Source organism: Fundulus heteroclitus, unplaced genomic scaffold, assembly GCF_011125445.2.
Source record: "Fundulus heteroclitus isolate FHET01 unplaced genomic scaffold, MU-UCD_Fhet_4.1 scaffold_63, whole genome shotgun sequence".
In the NCBI taxonomy this organism is placed as follows: Eukaryota; Metazoa; Chordata; class Actinopteri; order Cyprinodontiformes; family Fundulidae; genus Fundulus; species Fundulus heteroclitus.
In genome coordinates this window covers 1,502,852-1,528,295 of record NW_023397066.1, presented here as the reverse complement: position 1 = coordinate 1,528,295, position 25,444 = coordinate 1,502,852, and the positions used below count along the sequence as shown (strand labels likewise).

Sequence of the window (25,444 nt, the reverse complement as noted above, 5' to 3'; positions counted from 1 at the left end):
GACTGAGATGAGAAACCTGTTGCTGTGAAAGGTGATATAGGTTATAAACTGTTACTGTCTAGAATTGCATTGAGCTGAAAAGAGAGGAGACATCAGCAGCTGGATCGTGCGTAAAGACGCAGCGGGAACCTCTGTGTGCGTCAGTGTTGCTGCTGAGGGGAAACTGTGGGACCGTATAGTACTGGGCTAATCATTGGTCACAGTACCCCAATCTGTACATACTTGCACTTATTTATTTATGCACCCCGGCATCATCTGTGCCATGTGAGCGTGTCTTTTCAAAGGTTGGAGAAGTAGTATCAAAAAAGAGAAATCATTTGAAACCAAAAACTGTGGAGAAATTGTTGTTTCTTAATAAAAATGCATGAAATCATCCAAGTTACACAAGCATTAGCCTATTCACTACCCCCTGCCTAGTTCCACAAGCACTTTCATTGTCCTCTGCCTGATTAAGCCCATGCCATTTTTCTAGAGTCACAGAAAAACATTACACAACATGCCATATCATGTCACTACTATTTTGGGAATAATTACACACAGAGAATACATTCAAACAATATTTTATTATACACGTGTTTACAAAATTTATGTAGACAAATGATTTCGTCCTACACCTTCTGTGAAGTCATTCCCAAGAGCCATAATAGACAAAAATGATATGCATCACACGTGTTAAGATACAGCTGGCTGTGATTATACAACTTGCCAGTAGGTGGTGCTGTGTGCACATGAACCGTCAAGAAATGAACCTTTTCTCGAACCAGTTGGCTGAGTGGTTCAATGCCTCATGAGGCTTCATCTCACCATCACTAGTCGCTCTCTGATAAACTCTCTCAGATGCTGAACTGAAGACATTGTTGCTGAAACTACACAAAAATTCAGCTGAGAAACGAAAACACAACCGTCTTCCAGCTTAGTCCACGCAGAGTCACAGACATCATATACGTAGACGCGTCATAGGGCGCAGGTTCGCACGTCAACGTCACCGCCATATTGTATGTGGCAGAAAAAAGTTGAGTTCTGTTATTGTGAACGTGGATCAGAGAAGATGCCTCATTCCTGTGCTGCAATAAATACACACACACACACACACACACACACACACACACACACACACACACACACACACACACATATATATATATATATATATATATATATATATATATATATATATATATATATATATATTTGTGTGTGTATATGTTATGAGGATCGATTTGTTAAATCTAAACATTGTTGTCTTCACTATTTCATAAAACCGTGTCACTTGTGAACCTTTAGGAACAGACTTTTGGGTGAGTATTAAAAAGGTAATATTAATAAAATGAGAGAAAAAAGTCCTAGGTCAATAAAGTAAAAATAAACAAACAAACACAAAAGTGATAATGTTATGATAAAACGTCATATCATGAGAATTAAGCGGGAACATTTCCAGAATAAACACAGTTTGCAGAATTATTTCACTCCTGGAGTAATAGACCAGGTTAGATTATTTTAAATATTTTTATTCTTTAGGAGAATAAATTCAGGAGAATGAAGCTAAAGGGATGCGAAAATAAACTTGTAATATTACAAAAAAAAAATACTACGAATACAAAGTATATTCAGAGATTAAAGTTCCTCTGATACTGTTTAAGTGACTGAGTAACTGCAGATTTGCCACATTTAAGATGGCGGACGCTCTGACGCATCGCAGCATAGGCAGAACCCGCCCAATGACGCGTCTACTCTTATATTGACCGTTTCTCAATAGGGTGTTTTCACTGACGTCACTGGCCAACTTCCGGTCCGCCATATTGGGTGGCACACTTCCTTATCTCTAGTTGTCTTACACGTATTATCGTATCGCGAATGGATTAGTACGCCAGCACGCTAGAGCGACCAGATAAGGACGTATATCTGAGGAAATGTTCCGTGATCGACCATATGGACCCCTATGCCCTCCACGGTGCCTTGTTTAGCCGTAATCCAGATGATTGGCCAAATGTAGAGCACGGCGACATAGTGCATTACCTGGTGTTCGGTGAAAACCCTCTGCACACTCTTGAGGAAATGAGAGCTTACAAGGATCTAGAGGCTCACAACCAGTTCACATCTGGTTATGTACATCAAGGAAATCGCCATCATACGTGGACGGGTGAGTTTTAATAAGATGGTAAAAATGTAAACAATCCGACGCAAATGTGTTGCACCGCCCGCCGGCGGCGGGCGGTGCGCGAAGGCGCTTGGCTGCAAGGCCGATCGACGCCGCTCGCGGCTTTAATTATTTAAGCAGAACGATGACCAGTGCAAAATTAAGTTGTATTTACCGTATTGGCGCCGGTAGGAGCTGCAGATCATAAAGCCAGCAAACAGTGGGAACACAGTAACTCGTTCAAAGGTAAGCTGCGTACAGACGGGTTAGCACATGCTAACCGTTAGCGCTAACAACCACTCGCGCATGTAATGTACTTTTAACTTGCTGCTATGTGTTTCAAACGTTTAGAACACACTCTCATTGACATCGGGATACTGTGGAAAGTTATGTTCGGTCTTACAGCCGCGATCCAAGCGAGCCTACGATCTCTTTATCTCTGTAACTCGTTCAAAGGTAAGCTGCGCTCAGCCGGGCTCTGGCTCATGCTAACCGTTAGCGCTAACAACCACTCGCGCATGTAATGTACTTTTAACTTGCTGCTATGTGTTTCAAACGTTTAGAACACACTCTCATTGACATCGGGATACTGTGGAAAGTTATGTTCGGTCTTACAGCCGCGATCCAAGCGAGCCGACGATCTCTTTATCTCTGTAACTCGTTCAAAGGTAAGCTGCGTACAGACGGGTTAGCACATGCTAACCGTTAGCGCTAACAACCACTCGCGCATGTAATGTACTTTTAACTTGCTGCTATGTGTTTCAAACGTTTAGAACACACTCTCATTGACATCGGGATACTGTGGAAAGTTATGTTCGGTCTTACAGCCGCGATCCAAGCGAGCCGACGATCTCTTTATCTCTGTAACTCGTTCAAAGGTAAGCTGCGTACAGACGGGTTAGCACATGCTAACCGTTAGCGCTAACAACCACTCGCGCATGTAATGTACTTTTAACTTGCTGCTATGTGTTTCAAACGTTTAGAACACACTCTCATTGACATCGGGATACTGTGGAAAGTTATGTTCGGTCGACTTACAGCCGCGATCCAAGCGAGCCGACGACTCTTTGTTATCGCTAACAGTTGTTCTCCGTGGTTGCGCCTCCAGGCAGGAAAGCGGTGGAAAATTAATCTGTTTCTATGTTTTTCCCATGGCGATCATGTGTTGCGCTGTTACAGCCCACAATACAGCAACGGTTTACCATGGTTGAAATCAAGTTAAGGTGAAATTAATCAAATTAAAACGCGGCTGAGAGAGGGAGTACAGTATGCGGTAGTAATAGGCAGTAGAGGCGGCGGAGGCAGTCAACACGACAGCCGCGGAAAGTAATAAGTCATAACGCCCAAGCCCTATTATTAATATATTCTTCTTATATGTTTTAAATACTTAACAGTTAATTACCTGTGACAAAGTGAGCACCGCAGACTCTGGCGTATTCCAGCTTAACACTGTCCAAATCGGACCTGGATATCCGTGTCAGCCATAGGTGACTGCGTTGTTCAGACAGCTGTTTTTTTTTTTTTTTTTTTTCACACTGATTCACTATTACGGCTGGTAGGCGATAGAAAGCGTTGATCTCCACCTCCACGGGCCGTGCAACCAACCATTAAACACGTTTTCCCCATTGTTCACTTCCAATACTGCCTAAGGCGTCATACAATGCAGGTCAACGGTGCGAAACGACTGCCACCCAATATGGCGGACGCGCTGAGTAGTCACGTGAGCGTGACGTCAGCTGAAAACACCCTATTCACGAGAACGCGAGTCTGTACTCGCGTTCTCGTCAAGTCTGTTCTCGGTAAGAACACAGGAAGATCGGACTTGACGAGAACGCGAGCACGCAGCACGCATTGTGCATTGGAACAGAAGCGTACTCGTGACGTCATCACACCCGCAGCTCTTGAGCATTCCTTTAACGTTCAAAACTATTTATACACTACACCATCATATCTTATTGAAAACGTTTTTATTTAAATTAATTTCTAAAAAGTATAAAAAATATCTAAAATAATTACAGAACTGTGGGTATAAAACCAGCAGCAGCGGGAATTTCTTTGTGGGGAGTTGTAATTGTTGTAGTTGCAGAGGCGATTGAATCTTCTTTAAAAATCAGCACTTTGTAGAAGCAAAATGAGCGATACGAGCAATATTGCTCTTGCTCTGGTCGTTGGTCAGCTTTACCAGCAGGCTGAAGAGGAGGTGATGCAGTTGAGGAGGAAAATCCGAGCAAGGAGAAGATTGATGCAGCAGAGGAGGCTCAGAAGGCAGGCTTTGCTCACCCATCTATTGCCAACTGGTATAGGCATTTTAAGATTGACAGCCTATTTCCTACTTTTATCTTTAAAAAAAACCATTGATGATGATATTAACAACGTGATCAGGTTGAAATTGTGACTATTTTTCCTATATTAATAAAAATGAAGACCCAGTTTTAACATTAATAACAGTAGGGTTAAGCTACTTTATTGCACCTCCTGACCTTCACAGCATTGATCATTAAGAAAGGAAAAAAAAAAAACATTTTTATGTCTGTCCACCTTTACAGTGATTAATCTATAAATTATGTGCAGTTAGTTCAGCCCATTTTTTCAGTAAAATGGTAAAAATACCAGAGAAGGGAAGCCATTTGTTACATTTACTATACATTTTACCTTTTCTTTCTTGAGAACTATAATAATCTGCATGTTAAACAGGTATAGTTTTATGCATAGAAAAGGTGACAAAAAACAATTAACATTTGGCATTTTTTATTTACAGGAAGAAACAGAAACAAAATATGTGAGGATAAACACTTCTGTGCCAATCCTCCAAATATTTTTTAATGAAGGAGACCTGAAACCAGCCTTCAGGCTAAACAGGGCCACCATCGTCCTCCTCCTTCAGCTGCTGCCCATCAGAAGGTCCATGGATGGCCACAGGAGATAGAGGTGCTGGTAACCCTCTACTGGCTGGCCTGCGGTGCATCCTATAGGGAAACAGCTTGCCAGTAAGATCTCTTACCTTCTTGTCCTTAAATAGAGCCAACAATGACACACAATTGATACATAGATTATATTAATTGGATAGAAGATTAAGACATATCAGCATATTACCTAAATTACAAGTTAATTTTATATTTGGTACAGGTCTAGTGGAGGCACGCTACAACAGGCACCACGCCTAGGCTGATAAACATCATTGAGCGTGTCTTTGGTGATCTGAAGACACAGTGGCGTTCCATCTTCTTCAGGGCGCTGGAGGTCCGCATGACGTTTGCCCCAAAAGTAATCGCTGCCTGCTGCATCCTCCACAATATTAGTATAGAGGCAGGTGACCAGCTGGACGTGGAGGATGAGGAGGTTGATCCAGAGGAGGATGAGGAGGTTGATCCAGAGGAGGATGACCAACGGCTGAAGACAGAATGCTGCTCCAGCTGGCTGCATGTTTAAGTGAACATGACTACACCTGACCTAACGTAGATCAGTTCTAGTCATGTTCACATGCTGCTTCATTTCATTTTTAACCACCTGGAAAAATACATAAAATAATGCGTAAATTAATTTCCATTCCAACTATTTTTAATTGTAAGTTTATAGGCATTATCTGTTTGTATAAGATCTTAATGAGTTATTTTGTTGTTTTAAACCATGTTAGTAACTGTTAATAATTTGTTGAATATATTACACCTTCATTCTGTTCCAAAGATAAAACATTTGTATAAAATAAATTTCTGTTTTTTCATATACTATTATTACTATTATTTTCTTTCCCTCTTTCTCCTCTCAATTATTCGTGTCATGACTCAGAAGAAACTCACTTAGATAGGAAAAACATTTATAGAATGTATTTATTTTATATGCTGCTGCCGTCCTAGGGAGACATTTACAATTTATTCCAGCAAGTATTGAGTTAATAAAGCAACACACGTCAGTCAGATAAACACAAAACAAATAAATCAGAACCAGCGGTATTATGCACACTACTTTTTTTAATTACGCACTAACTCTGTAAACAGGACACATAGGGAAGCTTAAAAGTATAATATTCTCGCCTCAAACGATCTTAAAACGTACTTTTGAACAACAGCAGCAGAAAGGGGAATTTTTTAACGTACCGCTGTGAGCTCTGTTTGCGCTGTCTCAAATCAAGCTGCAGCCGCGGTGCATTCTGGGCAAGCGGTCAGTCTGAAGAACGCACAAGTCTGCTCTGATGCATGCTCGATAAAGAGGGCGGGCGAGAACAACATCCGGGGAATTCGGCGCGTTCTCGATTTGGCGTTCTCAGCATTGGAACAGTGCTCGGGCTGAGGCTGATGACGTGTCACGAGTACACGAGCACACGAGAACGCTCAAGAACGCATATTGAGAAACGGCCATTATGTCTATGCGCAGAGTGCAGAAGGGCCGAGTACTTCCGGTTTCAGTTAGTAGATGCACTTCCGGGTTCAGCTTGTGACACCTGCAGTTGCACACTGCTGCCACAAGGCGTCACGAGTGCCACCATATACATTATATAGATCCTTAATGGCTCAATACACTTATAGAGCTTTTTTTTTTTCATAGACAGAATCATCAACAAACAGGTTTAAAGCATACATACCAAAAAAAAACTAAATGTACAGATGACAACCTCACATTTGGAAATTGTCCATGATATAGAAGAATACATGTTACTTCTAAGCCCATTCTTATACAAAATATGAAAACCAGGAGCATATGTATTTAAAAAAGAAAAGGTTAAACTAAGGAATTATTAGGGGTTAAAGATTATCTATATTCTGCTATTAAAGAGAAAATTCTGATTGCAGGGGCTGTAATAACTTTTTTAAGATACATAAATATAACAGGAACTAATTTTTCAAAGCAATCCAAATTGGTAAGGATTTTGTGAAGCGACATTTATGAATGTGAAATTTAACAAACAAATGAATATAAAATTATTAATTGAATTGTAAAAAGTTATAATTTAATTCAGATTGAACGAATTTCACATTTGTTAAAGTTTTTTAATAAATATTTAACTTTACAAGACCCAGGATACGTTTTCTCAAAACCAGATTGCTGCACTTTTTGCCAACAAAAGGCATGTAATTGATTTTTATTTTATACATTTATCGGAGATTGAGATTGAACTAAATTATTTCTGATTATATTTATCATTGCAGTTGAAATATTATCAATCACATTTTTGTAATTCCTCGGGTAAACAGAATACACTATATTTATAATTAAATTGTCCATATTTTATATTGCCTCTTTATAATTAAAAAAAAATGAACAATAGAACAGATTTTCTTTTCTATCCATCCTTCAGTGAATATTGATTTTCTTCTTCTTAGAATCACCCTCTTGTTCCATGATGGGAAATTATGTGGACTAAAATCATGTTTATAGATCATTTTGCAGAAGAACAGCACCCGTTGGTGGAAGGCAGAGAGTTTCACAGTTAATTTGGTAAATGATAATGCAAGACCTCAAAATCGCACCTTAAAAGGAAGTTTATTCCTCCTAATTTCTTAAATATGAACGTGGGAACACTGAACCATATCTCCTCGCAACATCTTAAAAATGATTGAAGCCATTTTAGCTTTAGCAAACCATTCATTACATCAAATCTATGGCTTTTAATCCACCTCCTTCAAAACTTTAATCATGTCAGCTTTTCCGATATAATCATGCTTATTTTTAAAAATGAAATTAAAGATGAGGCCTTTTTTTTATTTTGCAGAAAGGGGTAATGAATAAGCAGGTTATTTTAGTCTATAAATTAATTCCGTTTTGTCAATAACCATCCTCCAAATAACGTTAAGTCTCTTTGCAACCAATTATTGAAGATTTTTTTGTATTTCCAAACGGTATTTGGATATTTTTTTTCATTACTTGCTTTAGAGTCATTAGAGATCCATATTCCCAGGCAATGTTGGAAGTACCACATTACTTAAGTAACGAATTACAGTGATATAATATATTTCTCAGTAACTGGGTAATATAACGCACTACTTAGATAAATATGACTATATATCAGTCGTTACAATATCAGTAATGTGATATACATGCACACTTACATGGTTTGCATTGACGTTAGAATGAAAAAAATCAAAGCTTCCAAATCCAGGGGATAAATCAAGTTGGATACTGTAATGATCCGTATTAGACTTTATTGCTAAGTTCTGTTGCAAACTTACTGTTTCTTTAAGTTAGGTTGTTTTGGGTTTATGCCTAATAAAAAAGGATGGACTTTCGCCCATCTCCAATCCATTTGGCCCTTGATCAGATAAATGAACCTTGTGCGTTATTTAGGTAAAACTGGTCTGAGTGAGTCTGTATATTAGAGATTTGTATCTCGTCATCTTCTGACCACTTCAATTTAGTAATAATCCAACAAGGTTTTGACCAACTTACTTTCTTTCTTGTTTTTTCCCAGGCTAGTCTTTTTATACTACTTTAAGTAACAGAAAATTCCCATTTTTGTATTTCAGATAGGTGGGTCTTTTTGGCCCCCCCCTCTACACCTGCCGCCGCCGCCACACACACACACACACACACACACACACACACACACACACACACACACACACACACACACACACACACACACACACACACACACAATTCTTTGGGAGGACTGACATATGCAGTGATTTCATGGCACCTTTAACGAAAAGCAGCTTTGGTACTAAGAACATGTTTTTAATGAGGACCTTGGCCCACTCCCCACTCCACTTTTGTGTAAAGTAAGCAATGTCACATTTATGCAGCACACCTACAAACAGCAGTTGACCAAAGTACATCACTGCATCACTCTTCCAGCAGGGTGTGACAGGTGAACATTGTGGAAATCATTTAAGGAGGCTGGAGTCACATGAATGACGTCAGAGAATTAGCTCACTCTGAGCAGTAACCTGGCTGAAACTTGTTCCAGAGGCCCCCACAACGTGTCAAGCGACGCCTCCCACAACGTGTCATCCTAGGCTTGTACTAAATAAAGGTTCCTTTAATTCATCTCGTTTTGTGACAGTGCAGTGTTTTCAGTGCCACTACACCTGGAAATTATAGGTCTAATACCCCTAGTTCACCAAAGGGTACCTTGATGGTCTTTCATAGATCAGTCACACAATTACTGGACAATCTGGTCTTTTTATACTATTTCCATCAGGATTTGCTTTCCATAAAGACTGTGTATGCAGATATGGAGGCAAATTTACAGGAAGTGAGTTAAAGCTTTAGGTGGTAATAATATTCAGAAATGGTTCTCCCATTCTGACAGAAAATACACTATTCAGAAAAGGGAGGTTAAAAAGTTAAAGCTGCAAGCCTGTAAAAACTCTGACTAAGCCCTGCAGTTCAATCCGAATGGCAGCAAGGAACAGCAGCCTGTTCCTAGCTCCTTTCACAGGGTCAACATAAGAGTTACCGCAGCTAAGAACCCCTAAGGTATCCCACAATCCTTCAGGTGACATGACATAAGCACTGTCATGGTTTTAAGGTGTTTGGCTCACATGCAGAGACATTTAATGTTTGAGGCTATACACTGATCTAATGCACACAACGTGAGCAGCAGGCAAGGTTCAGAATGCCGAAGCAAGGAGTACTGCGGGAAGAAAGACGATAATTAAATACGAGTCGAACCAGGGAAATCTGCACAGATGATGCTCTTTCTACTAGGTATGGAGGCCCTATCCGGGGAGTGTAAGTGAAAGGAGTTCTGTGACCTTATGCTTTCTGATGGAGGGAGATGGCTGAGCGACAGGTACGCTGGCAGATGGAACGCAGGCGGGGAGCCCGAGGAGCAGCTGAAGGAACCAGAGTGAATCCAGGAAGGGGGGTCTCTTGTCCAGCTTGGTACCACCAAGTGGGCTCGCGGGGAACACCAGAGCAAAATCTGAGCAGCAGGGATTCAGGAACCGGTCTTCAGCGCACGGAGACAACACGGGTGAGTAAATCCAGAGCACGACGAACTAAAGGAGACAGAGTTAGAGCTTGGAATCAGGATCATCAAAACTCACAGGAACGGAGATTTGTCGACAGGACAATGGCCTAGGCATACCACAACGGGCTAACACTCTTGCGTCCTCCAGCTTACGGAACACTCCTTTTAAGCTCGAGTAGAGTAGCTGTAACAAGCCGCAGGTGTGGGCCATGCCCACCTGTCAACAACAGCCACATGTGGAAGAGAGTTAGTGGAGCACGGTACACAGAATCCTGACACACTGCCCCCTGACAGAAATCAAAATTTCCAGAGAGAAGAATTTGGGCACCTTGTAGTTCATTTTCAAAAAGTATCTACATGCATTTAACACGTAATGACATTATGTGAAAGGCTGTCCAAATTTGCTACTGCAGTCCAAATCTCCTTTCCTCCCCTGGAACTCCTGGAACTCCAGTTTGCACCAACTCTGAAAACATCAAAGATGTTCCAGATGCTCCACATAACTAGTGTCTGACTGTTCACCCTCCGACGTGCCATTCCACCTGCCTACACAAACCACCTCTCTGCATGCCACCTCACTGCTCTCTAGACTTTTTACATTCACTTAACTCCCAAGTGGGCCCCTGTCTACATCTACTGTATCTTCTTTGGTTCACACAGCAAGATAATACAATTCTCAGCCAGTTTTCAAAGCCAGAGAGACACCACTCATAATCACAGAAAATTGTTGCTATAACAGATTTGGTTGTACAGTGTGTGGCTTCCGGTTAAACAGCAAGCACAACACAGCACAGCACACTAAAACACATTTCACTTGAACATTCAGATGTCAGACAGAAAATCTTGCAAAACATCTTAGGATCAAATATGAGTTCAAGGTAAATAAACATGGGCAACACCATGCTCTGGAACAGTAGGTGTTGAGAAGTTGAGAAAAACATTACAAAAATGGTTGCTAGATAATGGAGTGAGGACAGTGTGAAAAGGGGCTGTACATTTTCTGCACTTTAAAAGGTGAGTTGTGTTCTTTCTGATTGGTTACACGTTACATTCAACAGTCTGTGTGCACGTTTGTCATAGGGGAACACCACAAACACTAGTATATCAGGACTTTCCAACATATGAAATATCCCCGATTTGAGGTCAGATCGGTCACGACTTCCTTCTGGGCAGACTAGATCACTCTTAACACACCACACATAACAGGGATGTCTCTTAAGATTATGTTAAGTGCTATCCCAATAATCGGCATTTTGGAAGAGAAAGATTGAAGGCAAAAATCAGGTTAATTATCCTGCTGTGTGAACCAGGCTCAAAGGTAGAGTCTGCAATTTTTCCAGAAGTTTCCCCAGGTCCTGTTTTGAATAACTGCACATGCGCAAGACCATCTTACCTGCTCTTCTGCTCAGGGGGATTGTGTGAAAAATATCTCCCAAATCCATTCTGGTCTTATGCTCCATTTGAGTACCCTTAATAATAGCTTCTAGCCCCTGTTCTTAGCTCCAGTTCCTTGACCTTTCACGGGGTCAAGAACTCTATCATGGGGAGGAAAGGAGATTTGGAATGCTGTGCCAAATTTGGACAGCCTTTCACACAATGTCATTACATGTTAAATGCATGTACAAGCCTTTTGAAAATGAACTACAAGGTGCGCAAATTCTTCTCTCTGGAAATTTTCATTGATTTCTGTCAGGGAGCAGTGTGTCAGGATTCTGTGTACCATGCTCCACTAACTTTCTTCCACATGTGGCGGTTGTTGACAGGTGGGCATGGCACGCACCTGCAGCTCCCCTACTCAAGCTTAAAAGGAGTGTTCCGTAAACTGGAGGACGCCAGAGTGTTAGCCCGTTGTGGTATGCCTAGGCCATTGTCCTGTCAACAAATCTCCGTTCCTGTGAGTCTTGATGATCCTGATTCCAAGCTTTAACTCTGTCTCCTTTAGTTCGTCGTGCTCTGGATTTACTCACCCGTGTTGTCTCCGTGCGCTGAAGACCGGTTCCTGAATCCCTGCTGCTCAGATTTTGCTCTGGCATTCCCTGCGAGCCCACTTGGTGGTACCAAGCTGGACAAGAGACCCCCTTTCCTGGATTCACTCTGGTTCCTTCAGCTGCGGTGCTGCTTGGGCTCCCTGCCTGTGTTTCTTCTGCCAGCTCACCTGTCGCTCAGCCATCTCCCTCCATCAGAAAACATAAGGTCACAGAACTCCTTCCACTCACCCTCCCCGGATAGGGTCTCAATACCTAGTTGTAAGCAGAGCAGAATCTGTGCAGACTTCCCTTGTTCGACTCGTATTTAATTACCGTCTTTCTTCCCGCAGTACTCCTTGCTCCAACATTCTGAACCACGCCTGCTGCTCACGTTGTGCACATTAGATCTGTGTATAGCCTCAAACATCTTTAACTGTCTCCTGTTCTCAGACTGTGTCTGCATGTGGGACAAACACCTTAAAACCATGACAGTGCTTATGTTGTCACCCAAAGGATTGTGGGATACCTTAAGGCTTCTTGGCTCCAGTAAGTGGTATGTTTTTACAGGCTTGCAGCTTTAGAGATCTAAATTTTTAACCTCCCTTTTCTGAATAGTGTATTTTCTGTCAGGATGGGAGAACCATTTCTGAATAAGATTACCACCTATAGCTTTAACTCAATCCTGTACAGAGCTATGCAGGTTTCCTCTGGCTCTCTAAATTCACTTCCTGTAAATTTTCCTTTGTATATGGAGTCTTTATGAAAAAAACAAAACAAAAAAAAAAAAAAACCACACACCTGATAGAAATAGTATAGGAGGATAAATGAGATTTCCAGAAACTATATAGCATCTCATGCTCAAAGGCAAGCCAGGAGTAGCAAGGAAATGAAAGTGTAAAAACATGATGAATTAAAGGAACCTTTATTTAAGAGTACAAGCCTAGGATGACACGTTGTGGGAGGCGTCGCTTGACACGTTGTGGGAGGCGTCGCTTGACACGTTGTGGGAGGCGTCGCTTGACACGTTGTGGGAGGCGTCGCTTGACACGTTGTGGGAGGCGTCGCTTGACCGTTGTGGGAGGCGTCGCTTGACACGTTGTGGGAGGCGTCGCTTGACACGTTGTGGGAGGCGTCGCTTGACACGTTGTGGGAGGCGTCGCTTGACACGTTGTGGGAGGCGTCGCTTGACACGTTGTGGGAGGCGTCGCTTGACACGTTGTGGGAGGCGTCGCTTGACACGTTGTGGGAGGCGTCGCTTGACACGTTGTGGGAGGCGTCGCTTGACACGTTGTGGGAGGGCGTCGCTTGACACGTTGTGGGAGGCGTCGCTTGACACGTTGTGGGAGGCGTCGCTTGACACGTTGTGGAGGCGTCGCTTGACACGTTGTGGGAGGCGTCGCTTGACACGTTGTGGGAGGCGTCGCTTGACACGTTGTGGGAGGCGTCGCTTGACACGTTGTGGGAGGCGTCGCTTGACACGTTGTGGGAGGCGTCGCTTGACACGTTGTGGGAGGCGTCGCTTGACACGTTGTGGGAGGCGTCGCTTGACACGTTGTGGGAGGCGTCGCTTGACACGTTGTGGGAGGCGTCGCTTGACACGTTGTGGGAGGCGTCGCTTGACACGTTGTGGGAGGCGTCGCTTGACACGTTGTGGGAGGCGTCGCTTGACACGTTGTGGGAGGCGTCGCTTGACACGTTGTGGGAGGCGTCGCTTGACACGTTGTGGGAGGCGTCGCTTGACACGTTGTGGGAGGCGTCGCTTGACACGTTGTGGGAGGCGTCGCTTGACACGTTGTGGGAGGCGTCGCTTGACACGTTGTGGGAGGGCGTCGCTTGACACGTTGTGGAGGGCGTAGCTTGTGGGAGCGTCGCTTGACACGTTGTGGGAGGCGTCGCTTGACACGTTGTGGGAGGCGTTCGCTTGACACGTTGTGGGAGGCGTCGCTTGACACGTTGTGGGAGGCGTCGCTTGACACGTTGTGGGAGGCGTCGCTTGACACGTTGTGGGAGGCGTCGCTTGACACGTTGTGGGAGGCGTCGCTTGACACGTTGTGGAGGCGTCGCTTTGACACGTTGTGGGAGGCGTCGCTTGACACGTTGTGGGAGGCGTCGCTTGACACGTTGTGGGAGGCGTCGCTTGACACGTTGTGGGAGGCGTCGCTTGACACGTTGTGGGAGGCGTCGCTTGACACGTTGTGGGAGCGTCGCTTGACACGTTGTGGGAGGCGTCGCTTGACACGTTGTGGGAGGCGTCGCTTGACACGTTGTGGGAGGCGTCGCTTGACACGTTGTGGGAGGCGTCGCTTGACACGTTGTGGGAGGCGTCGCTTGACACGTTGTGGGAGGCGTCGCTTGGCACGTTGTGGGAGGCGTCGCTTGGCACGTTGTGGGAGGCGTCGCTTGACACGTTGTGGGAGGCGTCGCTTGACACGTTGTGGGAGGCGTCGCTTGACACGTTGTGGGAGGCGTCGCTTGACACGTTGTGGGAGGCGTCGCTTGACCACGTTGTGGGAGGCGTCGCTTGACACGTTTGGAGGCGTCGCTTGGACACGTTGTGGGAGGCGTCGCTTGACACGTTGTGGGAGGCGTCGCTTGACACGTTGTGGGGAGGCGTCGCTTGACACGTTGTGGGAGGCGTCGCTTGACACGTTGTGGGAGGCGTCGCTTGACACGTGTGGGAGGCGTCGCTTGACACGTTGTGGGAGGCCGTCGCTTGACACGTTGTGGGAGGCGTCGCTTGCCGTTGTGGGAGGCGTCGCTTGACACGTTGTGGGAGGCGTCGCTTGACACGTTGTGGGAGGCGTCGCTTGACACGTTGTGGGAGGCGTCGCTTGACACGTTGTGGGAGGCGTCGCTTGACCACGTGTGGGAGGCGTCGCTTGACACGTTGTGGGAGGGGCGTCGCTTGACACGTTGTGGGAGGCGTCGCTTGACACGTTGTGGGAGGCGTCGCTTGACACGTTGTGGGAGGGCGTCGCTTGACCGTTTGTGGGAGGCGTCGCTTGACACGTTGTGGGAGGCGTCGCTTGACACGTTGTGGGAGGCGTCGCTTGACACGTTGTGGGAGGCGTCGCTTGAACACGTTGTGGGAGGCGTCGCTTGACACGTTGTGGGAGGCGTCGCTTGACACGTGTGGGAGGCGTCGCTTGACACGTGTGGGAAGGCGTTCGCTCTTGCCTTGACACGTTGTGGGAGGCGTCGCTGACACGTTGTGGGAGGCGTCGCTTGACACGTTGTGGGAGGCGGCGCTTGACACGTTGTGGGATGGCGTCGCTTGACACGTTGTGGGAGGCGTCGCTTGACACGTTGTGGGAGCGGTCGCTTGACACGTTGTGGGAGGCGTCGCTTGACACGTGTGGGAGGCGTCGCTTGACACGTTGTGGGAGGCGTCGCTTGACACGTTGTGGGAGGCGTCGCTTGACACGTTGTGGGAGGCGTCGCTTGACACGTTGTGGGAGGCGTCGCTTGACACGTTGTGGGAGGCGTCGCTTGACACGTTGTGGGAGGCGTCGCTTGACACGTTGTGGGAGGCGTCGCTTGACACGTTGTGGGAGGCGTCGCTTGACACGTTGTGGGAGGCGTCGCTTGACACGTTGTGGGAGGCGTCGCTTGACACGTTGTGGGAGGCGTCGCTTGACACGTTGTGGGAGGCGTCGCTTGACACGTTGTGGGAGGCGTCGCTTGACACGTTGTGGGAGGCGTCGCTTGACACGTTGTGGGAGGCGTCGCTTGACACGTTGTGGGAGGCGTCGCTTGACACGTTGTGGGAGGCGTCGCTTGACACGTTGTGGGAGGCGTCGCTTGACACGTTGTGGGAGGCGTCGCTTGACACGTTGTGGGAGGCGTCGCTTGACACGTTGTGGGAGGCGTCGCTTGACACGTTGTGGGAGGCGTCGCTTGACACGTTGTGGGAGGCGTCGCTTGACAACGTTGTGGGAGGCGTCGCTTGACACGTTGTGGGAGGCGTCGCTTGACACGTTGTGGGAGGCGTCGCTTGACACGTTGTGGGAGGCGTCGCTTGACACGTTGTGGGAGGCGTCGCTTGACAACGTTGTGGGAGGCGTCGCTTGACACGTTGTGGGAGGCGTCGCTTGACACGTTGTGGGAGGCGTCGCTTGACCACGTTTGTGGGAGGCGTCGCTTGACACGTTGTGGGAGGCGTCCGCTTGACACGTTGTGGGAGGCGTCGCTTGACACGTTGTGGGAGGCGTCCGCTTGACACGTTGTGGGAGGCGTCGCTTGACACGTTGTGGGAGGCGTCGCTTGACACGTTGTGGGAGGCGTCGCTTGACACGTTGTGGGAGGCGTCGCTTGACACGTTGTGGGAGGCGTCGCTTGACACGTTGTGGGAGGCGTCGCTTGACACGTTGTGGGAGGCGTCGCTTGACACGTTGTGGAGGCGTCGCTTGACACGTTGTGGGAGGCGTCGCTTGACACGTTGTGGGAGGCGTCCGCTTGACACGTTGTGGGAGGCGTCGCTTGACACGTTGTGGGAGGCGTCGCTTGACACGTTGTGGGAGGCGTCGCTTGACACGTTGTGGGAGGCGTCGCTTGACACGTTGTGGGAGGCGTCGCTTGACACGTTGTGGGAGGCGTCGCTGACACGTTGTGGGAGGCGTCGCTTGACACGTTTGTGGGAGGCCGTCGCTTGACACGTTGTGGGAGCGTCGCTTGACACGTTGTGGGGAGGCGTCGCTTGACACGTTGTGGGAGGCGTCGCTTGACACGTTGTGGGAGGCGTCGCTTGACACGTTGTGGGAGGCGTCGCTGACACGTTGTGGGAGGGGCGTCGCTTGACACGTTGTGGGAGGCGTCGCTTGACACGTTGTGGGAGGCGTCGCTTGACACGTTGTGGGAGGCCGTCGCTTGACACGTTGTGGGAGGCGTCGCTTGACACGTTGTGGGAGGCGTCGCTTGACACGTTGTGGGAGGCGTCGCTTGACACGTTGTGGGAGGCGTCGCTTGCACGTTGTGGGAGGCGTCGCTTGACACGTTGTGGGAGGCGTCGCTTGACACGTTGTGGAGGCGTCGCTTGACACGTTGTGGGAGGCGTCGCTTGACACGTTGTGGGAGGCGTCGCTTGACACGTTGTGGGAGGCGTCGCTTGACACGTTGTGGGAGGCGTCGCTTGACACGTTGTGGGAGGCGTCGCTTGACACGTTGTGGGAGGCGTCGCTTGACACGTTGTGGGAGGCGTCGCTTGACACGTTGTGGGAGGCGTCGCTTGACACGTTGTGGGAGGCGTCGCTTGACACGTTGTGGGAGGCGTCGCTTGACACGTTGTGGGAGGCGTCGCTTGACACGTTGTGGGAGGCGTCGCTTGACACGTTGTGGGAGGCGTCGCTTGACACGTTGTGGGAGGCGTCGCTTGACACGTTGTGGGAGGCGTCGCTTGACACGTTGTGGGAGGCGTCGCTTGACACGTTGTGGGAGGCGTCGCTTGACACGTTGTGGGAGGCGTCGCTTGACACGTTGTGGGAGGCGTCGCTTGACACGTTGTGGGAGGCGTCGCTTGACACGTTGTGGGAGGCGTCGCTTGACACGTTGTGGGAGGCGTCGCTTGACACGTTGTGGGAGGCGTCGCTTGACACGTTGTGGGAGGCGTCGCTTGACACGTTGTGGGAGGCGTCGCTTGACACGTTGTGGGAGGCGTCGCTTGACACGTTGTGGGAGGCGTCGCTTGACACGTTGTGGGAGGCGTCGCTTGACACGTTGTGGGAGGCGTCGCTTGACACGTTGTGGGAGGCGTCGCTTGACACGTTGTGGGAGGCGTCGCTTGACACGTTGTGGGAGGCGTCGCTTGACACGTTGTGGGAGGCGTCGCTTGACACGTTGTGGGAGGCGTCGCTTGACACGTTGTGGGAGGCGTCGCTTGACACGTTGTGGGAGGCGTCGCTTGACACGTTGTGGGAGGCGTCGCTTGACACGTTGTGGGAGGCGTCGCTTGACACGTTGTGGGAGGCGTCGCTTGACACGTTGTGGGAGGCGTCGCTTGACACGTTGTGGGAGGCGTCGCTTGACACGTTGTGGGAGGCGTCGCTTGACACGTTGTGGGAGGCGTCGCTTGACACGTTGTGGGAGGCGTCGCTTGACACGTTGTGGGAGGCGTCGCTTGACACGTTGTGGGAGGCGTCGCTTGACACGTTGTGGGAGCGTCGCTTGACACGTTGTGGGAGGCGTCGCTTGACACGTTGTGGGAGGCGTCGCTTGACACGTTGTGGGAGGCGTCGCTTGACACGTTGTGGGAGGCGTCGCTTGACACGTTGTGGGAGGCGTCGCTTGACACGTTGTGGGAGGCGTCGCTTGACACGTTGTGGGAGGCGTCGCTTGACACGTTGTGGGAGGCGTCGCTTGACACGTTGTGGGAGGCGTCGCTTGACACGTTGTGGGAGGCGTCGCTTGACACGTTGTGGGAGGCGTCGCTTGACACGTTGTGGGAGGCGTCGCTTGACACGTTGTGGGAGGCGTCGCTTGACACGTTGTGGGAGGCGTCGCTTGACACGTTGTGGGAGGCGTCGCTTGACACGTTGTGGGAGGCGTCGCTTGACACGTTGTGGGAGGCGTCGCTTGACACGTTGTGGGAGGCGTCGCTTGACACGTTGTGGGAGCGTCGCTTGACACGTTGTGGGAGGCGTCGCTGTGACACGTTGTGGGAGGCGTCGCTTGACACGTTGTGGGAGGCGTCGCTTGACACGTTGTGGGAGGCGTCGCTTGACACGTTGTGGGAGGGCGTCGCTTGACACGTTGTGGGGAGGCGTCGCTTGACACGTTGTGGGAGGCGTCGCTTGACACGTTGTGGGAGGCGTCGCTTGACAACGTTGTTGGGAGGCGTCGCTTGACACGTTGTGGGAGGCGTCGCTTGACACGTTGTGGGAGGCGTCCGCTTGACACGTTGTGGGGAGGCGTCGCTTGACACGTTGGTGGGAGGCGTCGCTTGACACGTTGTGGGGAGGCGTCGCTTGAACACGTTGTGGGAGGGCGTCGCTTGACACGTTGTTGGGAGGCGTCGCTTGACACGTTGGGAGGCGCCGCTTGACACTTGGGGGAGTGCCGTCGCTTGACACGTTGTGGGAGGCCGTTCCGCTTGACACGTTGTGGGAGGCGTCGCTTGACACGTTGTGGGAGGCGTCGCTTGACACGTTGTGGGAGGCGTCGCTTGACACGTTGTGGGAGGCCGTCGCTTGACACGTTGTGGGAGCGTCCTTGACACTGTGGAGGCGTCGCTTGACACGTTGTGGGAGGCGTCGCTTGACACGTTGTGGGAGGCGTCGCTTGACACGTTGTGGGAGGCGTCGCTTGACACGTTGGGAGGCGTCGCTTGACACTTGTGGGGAGGCGTCGCTTGACACGTTGTGGGAGGCGTCGCTTGACACGTTGTGGGAGGCGTCGCTTGACACGTTGTGGGAGGCGTCGCTTGACACGTTGTGGGGGGCGTCGCTTGACACGGTGTGGGAGGCGTCGCTTGACACGTTGTGGGAGGCGTCGCTTGACACGTTGTGGGAGGCGTCGCTTGACACGTTGTGGGAGGCGTCGCTTGACACGTTGTGGGAGGCGTCGCTTGACACGTTGTGGGAGGCGTCGCTTGACACGTTGTGGGAGGCGTCGCTTGACACGTTGTGGGAGGCGTCGCTTGACACGTTGTGGGAGGCGTCGCTTGACACGTTGTGGGAGGCGTCGCTTGACACGTTTGTGGGAGGCGTCGCGTGACACGTTGTGGGAGGCACGTTGTGGGAGGCGTCGCTTGACACGTTGTGGGAGGCGTCGCTTGACACGTTGTGGGAGGCGTCGCTTGACACGTTGTGGGAGGCGTCGCTTGACACGTTGTGGGAGGCGTCGCTTGACACGTTGTGGGAGGCGTCGCTTGACACGTTGTGGGAGGCGTCGCTTGACACGTTGTGGGAGGCGTCGCTTGACACGTTGTGGGAGGCGTCGCTTGACACGTTGTGGGAGGCGTCGCTTGACACGTTGTGGGAGGCGTCGCTTGACACGTTGTGGGAGGCGTCGCTTGACACGTTGTGGGAGGCGTCGCTTGACACGTTGTGGGAGGCGTCGCTTGACACGTTGTGGGAGGCGTCGCTTGACACGTTGTGGGAGGCGTCGCTTGACACGTTGTGGGAGGCGTCGCTTGACACGTTGTGGGAGGCGTCGCTTGACACGTTGTGGGAGGCGTCGCTTGACACGTTGTGGGAGGCGTCGCTTGACACGTTGTGGGAGGCGTCGCTTGACACGTTTGGGGAGGCGTCGCTTGACACGTTGTGGGAGGCGTCGCTTGGACACGTTGTGGGAGGCGTCGCTTGACACGTTGTGGGAGGCGTCGCTGGACACGTTGTGGGAGGCGTCGCTTGACACGTTGTGGAGGCGTCGCTTGACACGTTGTGGGAGGCGTCGCTTGAAACGTTGTGGGAAGGGCCGTCGCTTGACACGTTGTGGGAGGCGTCGCTTGACACGTTGTGGGAGGCGTCGCTTGACACGTTGTGGGAGGCGTCCGCTTGGACCACGTTGTGGGAGGCGTCGCTTGACACGTGTGGGAGGCGCCGCTTGACACGTTGTGGGAGGCGTCGGTTTGACACGTTGTGGGAGGCGTCGCTTGACACGTTGTGGGAGGCGTCGCTTGACACGTTGTGGGAGGCGTCGCCTTGACACGTTTGTGGGAGGCGGTCGCTTGACACGTTTGTGGGAGGCGTCGCTTGACACGTTGTGGGAGGCGTCGCTTGACACGTTGTGGGAGGCGTCGCTTGACACGTTGTGGAGGCGTCGCTTGACACGTTGTGGGGAGGCGTCGCTTGACACGTTGTGGGAGGCGTCGCTTGACACGTTGTGGGAGGCGTCGCTTGACACGTTGTGGGAGGCGTCGCTTGACACGTTGTGGGAGGCGTCGCTTGACACGTTGTGGGAGGCGTCGCTTGACACGTTGTGGGAGGCGTCGCTTGACACGTTGTGGGAGGCGTCGCTTGACACGTTGTGGGAGGCGTCGCTTGACACGTTGTGGGAGGCGTCGCTTGACACGTTGTGGGAGGCGTCGCTTGACACGTTGTGGGAGGCGTCGCTTGACACGTTGTGGGAGGCGTCGCTTGACACGTTGTGGGAGGCGTCGCTTGACACGTTGTGGGAGGCGTCGCTTGACACGTTGTGGGAGCCGCCGTTGTGGGAGGCGTCGCTTGACACGTTGTGGGAGGCGTCGCTTGACACGTTGTGGGAGGCGTCGCTTGACACGTTGTGGGAGGCGTCGCTTGACACGTTGTGGGAGGCGTCGCTTGACACGTTGTGGGAGGCGTCGCTTGACACGTTGTGGGAGGCGTCGCTTGACACGTTGTGGGAGGCGTCGCTTGACACGTTGTGGGAGGCGTCGCTTGACACGTTGTGGGAGGCGTCGCTTGACACGTTGTGGGAGGCGTCGCTTGACACGTTGTGGGAGGCGTCGCTTGACACGTTGTGGGAGGCGTCGCTTGACACGTTGTGGGAGGCGTCGCTTGACACGTTGTGGGAGGCGTCGCTTGACACGTTGTGGGAGGCGTCGCTTGACACGTTGTGGGAGGCGTCGCTTGACACGTTGTGGGAGGCGTCGCTTGACACGTTGTGGGAGCGTCGCTTGACACGTTGTGGGAGGCGTCGCTTGACCACGTTGTGGGAGGCGTCGCTTGACACGTTGTGGAGGCGTCGCTTGACACGTTGTGGGAGGCGTCGCTTGACACGTTGTTGGAGGCGTCGCTTGACACGTTGTGGGAGGCGTCGCTTGACACGGTTTGGGAGGCGTCGCTTGACACGTTGTGGGAGGCGTCGCTGACACGTTGTGGGAGGCGTCGCTTGACACGTTGTGGGAGGCGTCGCTTGACACGTTGTGGGAGGCGTCGCTTGACACGTGTGGGAGGCGTCGCTTGACACGTTGTGGGAGGGCGTCGCTTGGACACGATTGTGGGAGGCGTCGCTTGACACGTTTTGGGAGGCGTCGCTTGACACGTTGTGGGAGGCGTCGCTTGACACGTTGTGGGAGGCGTCGCTTGACACGTTGTGGGAGGCGTCGCTTGACACGTTGTGGGAGGCGTCGCTTGACACGTTGTGGGAGGCGTCGCTTGACACGTTGTGGGAGGCGTCGCTTGACACGTTGTGGGAGGCGTCGCTTGACACGTTGTGGGAGGCGTCGCTTGACACGTTGTGGGAGGGCGTCGCTTGACACTTGTTGGGGAGGCGTCGCTTGACACGTTGTGGGAGGCGTCGCTTGACACGTTGTGGGAGGCGTCGCTTGACACGTTGTGGGAGGCGTCGCTTGACACGTTGTGGGAGGCGTCGCTTGACACGTTGTGGGAGGCGTCGCTTGACACGGTGTGGGAGGCGTCGCTTGACACGTTGTGGGAGGCGTCGCTTGACACGTTGTGGGAGGCGTCGCTTGACACGTTGTGGGAGGCGTCGCTTGACACGTTGTGGGAGGCGTCGCTTGACACGTTGTGGGGGGCGTCGCTTGACACGTTGTGGAGGCGTCGCTTGACACGTTGTGGGAGGCGTCGCTTGACACGTTGTGGGAGGCGGCGCTTGACACGTTGTGGGAGGCGTCGCTTGACACGTTGTGGGAGGCGTCGCTTGACACGTCGCTTGACACTTTGTTGGAGGCGTCGCTTGACACGTTGTGGAGGCGTCGCTTGACACGTGGTGGGAGGCGTCCGCTTGCACGTTGGTGGGAGCGTCGCTTGACACGTTGTGGGAGGCGTCGCTTGACACGTTTGGGAGGCGTCGCTTGACACTTGAGGCGTCGCTTGACATGTGGAGGCGTCGCGTGACACGTTGTGGGGAGGCGTCCGCTTGACAACGTTGTGGGAGCGTCGCTTGACACGTTGTGGGAGGCGGTCGCTTGACATCGTTGTGGGAGGCCGTCGCTTGAACACGTTGTGGGGAGGCGTCCGCTTGGACAACGTTGTGGGAGCGTCGGCTTGACACGTTGTGGGAGGCGTCGCTTGACACGTTGTGGAGGCGTCGACTTGACACGTTCGTGGGGAGGCGTCGCTTGACACGTTGGGGAGGCGTCGTTGACACGTTGTGTGAGGCGTCGCTTGACACGTTGTGGGAGGCGTCGCTTGACACGTTGTGGGAGGCTCCCTTGACACGTTGTGGGAGGCGTCGCTTGACACGGTGTTGGGAGGCGTCGCTTGACACGTTGTGGGAGGCGTCGCTTGACACGTTGTGGGAGGCGTCGCTTGACACGTTGTGGGAGGCGTCGCTTGACCTTGTGGGAGGCGTCGCTTGACACGTTGTGGAGGCGTCGCTTGACACGTTGTGGGAGGCGTCGCTTGACACGTGTGGGAGGCGTCGCTTGACACGTTGTGGGAGGCGTCGCTTGACACGTTGTGGGAGGCGTCGCTTGACACGTTGTGGGAGGCGTCGCTTGACACGTTGTGGGAGGCGTCGCTTGACACGTTGTGGGAGGCGTCGCTTGACACGTTGTGGGAGGCGTCGCTTGACACGTTGTGGGAGGCGTCGCTTGACACGTTGTGGGAGGCGTCGCTTGACACGTTGTGGGAGGCGTCGCTTGACACGTTGTGGGAGGCGTCGCTTGACACGTTGTGGGAGGCGTCGCTTGACACGTTGTGGGAGGCGTCGCTTGACACGTTGTGGGAGGCGTCGCTTGACACGTTGTGGGAGGCGTCGCTTGACACGTTGTGGGAGGCGTCGCTTGACACGTTGTGGGAGGCGTCGCTTGACACGTTGTGGGAGGCGTCGCTTGACACGTTGTGGGAGGCGTCGCTTGACACGTTGTGGGAGGCGTCGCTTGACACGTTGTGGGAGGCGTCGCTTGACACGTTGTGGGAGGCGTCGCTTGACACGTTGTGGGAGGCGTCGCTTGACACGTTGTGGGAGGCGTCGCTTGACACGTCCAATTCCACTTCATTGGTTTCCAGTTGCACTTAAGGAACAAGTCATTGTTAGATATTCACATACCTTTTAGTCTTTATAATAAATGTCCATGTAATGAAAAGCTTTATTACCTTCTTTTGAAGTTCCCAGCAACCTGTAATCCATTGACTGGAGTAAAGCAACTTTTCTCTTTAGAGGAATCTCATTTTGGGACAAGGCTGAAACAAACCAACATCAGTTTAGCCAGAAGTAAGCTTGTTCAACAATTTTTCTATCCAAACTCTTAGCTTACAGTTTCCAGTCCCTTTTGGTTCATAGTGTATTCCTCCATTATGATCAATCGGTAAACAAGACCCTGTGAATTGAATAGCATATTTGTTTCTCATAGCATCTTTTCACAATTATAGCAGCAACCTTCCGGGATGACAAATTGATTACTGAATCACCCATACTTTTTAAATATACACAAAAAAATTAAAACAAAGAAACTAAACAAACCTTTAAGCCACAATGCGACTGCACAAAAACCCAGAAGCCAAATTCCTCCCATAGTTCCTGCCACAACTGAATGATCAACCAGCACCTGAGGCTTAAATAGAGCTTTCTGCAGGCGCTACAGCTGTGGCTCATCAGCTCCTAATTGTTTTGTTTATCTCAGACAACCAAAGTCTAACTGAGTATTTACTGAGATCAAGGCAATTTCTTCCATGAACAAAGTGTAGCTTTTTATTGATTTCTTGTATGTTTTCCTTACCATGTTTTTTTCAGCAATTCTAATTAAAGAATATTTTGACTTTATAGACAATTCTCATTCAATAATAAGCCAAAGAAATGGAAATACATAAAAAAAATGTATTTGACCAATAAGAGTTTCTATCTCATTTCATCTAAATTGTGATTTTTTTTTTCTTGGGGAAAACTCTTCTCCTGCGATTTTGTTAATTCTCTCCATAATGGCCTTTTCACAGTATTAACAATTCAACTAAGGAAAGTTATGCTGAATCTCAATCTTCTGAACCTTATTTTCCATATTAAGAACGATACTGATAATTTTTGCAACCTCGTCAGCAAGAGGTTATGAGGCATCATTTTAATTTTATTTTTCTCTCACTATTTTCTTTTTTTAATATTAAATGCATCTAGCAAAGTACTGCAAATTGTAGAATTGGGCATATAAGCTTTTGCTTCTGAACTTTTTTAGTTAAATTTTTAATGCTTTGTGTATCTTGTATGGAAATATGTATTTTCTGATTTAAAAAAAATAAACTCAAACAAACAAAGATGATTGTAATATTCCAATGTCTTTGTCTTTTGATTGTGGCCCCATCTTGCTAGTTAATTCTGTTCAAATTAAATTGACATGGAATCACAAAAAAGTCAGTTAGAAAAATCTATCCAACATCTATCTTTCCATCCATTGTCTCTTATTTCCCAAGGTTAGTTTGACAGATTAGAAAAGCCCTACGATGGACATACAGACATCCCTCTCTCTAGGAACTATACCAAGCTCTTTCTGTGGAATCCCAAGGGGGTTTCATGTTAACAGGGATATTTAGAATCCTGCAGCTTCCCTGAGGTTACTTCCCA

At 49.9% G+C, this 25,444-nt stretch overlaps 1 long non-coding RNA gene across 1 annotated transcript; it reads right to left on the bottom strand.

Annotated features, from left to right (window-relative positions):
• Positions 1-23,808: 23,808 nt before the first annotated feature.
• Positions 23,809-24,448, bottom strand: LOC118561436. The gene is made up of 4 exons (XR_004930045.1): positions 24,356-24,448; positions 24,150-24,212; positions 23,989-24,075; positions 23,809-23,906 (listed from the first exon to the last, which is right to left on the bottom strand). It is a non-coding gene; the product is annotated as an uncharacterized LOC118561436 (long non-coding RNA).
• Positions 24,449-25,444: the final 996 nt, after the last annotated feature.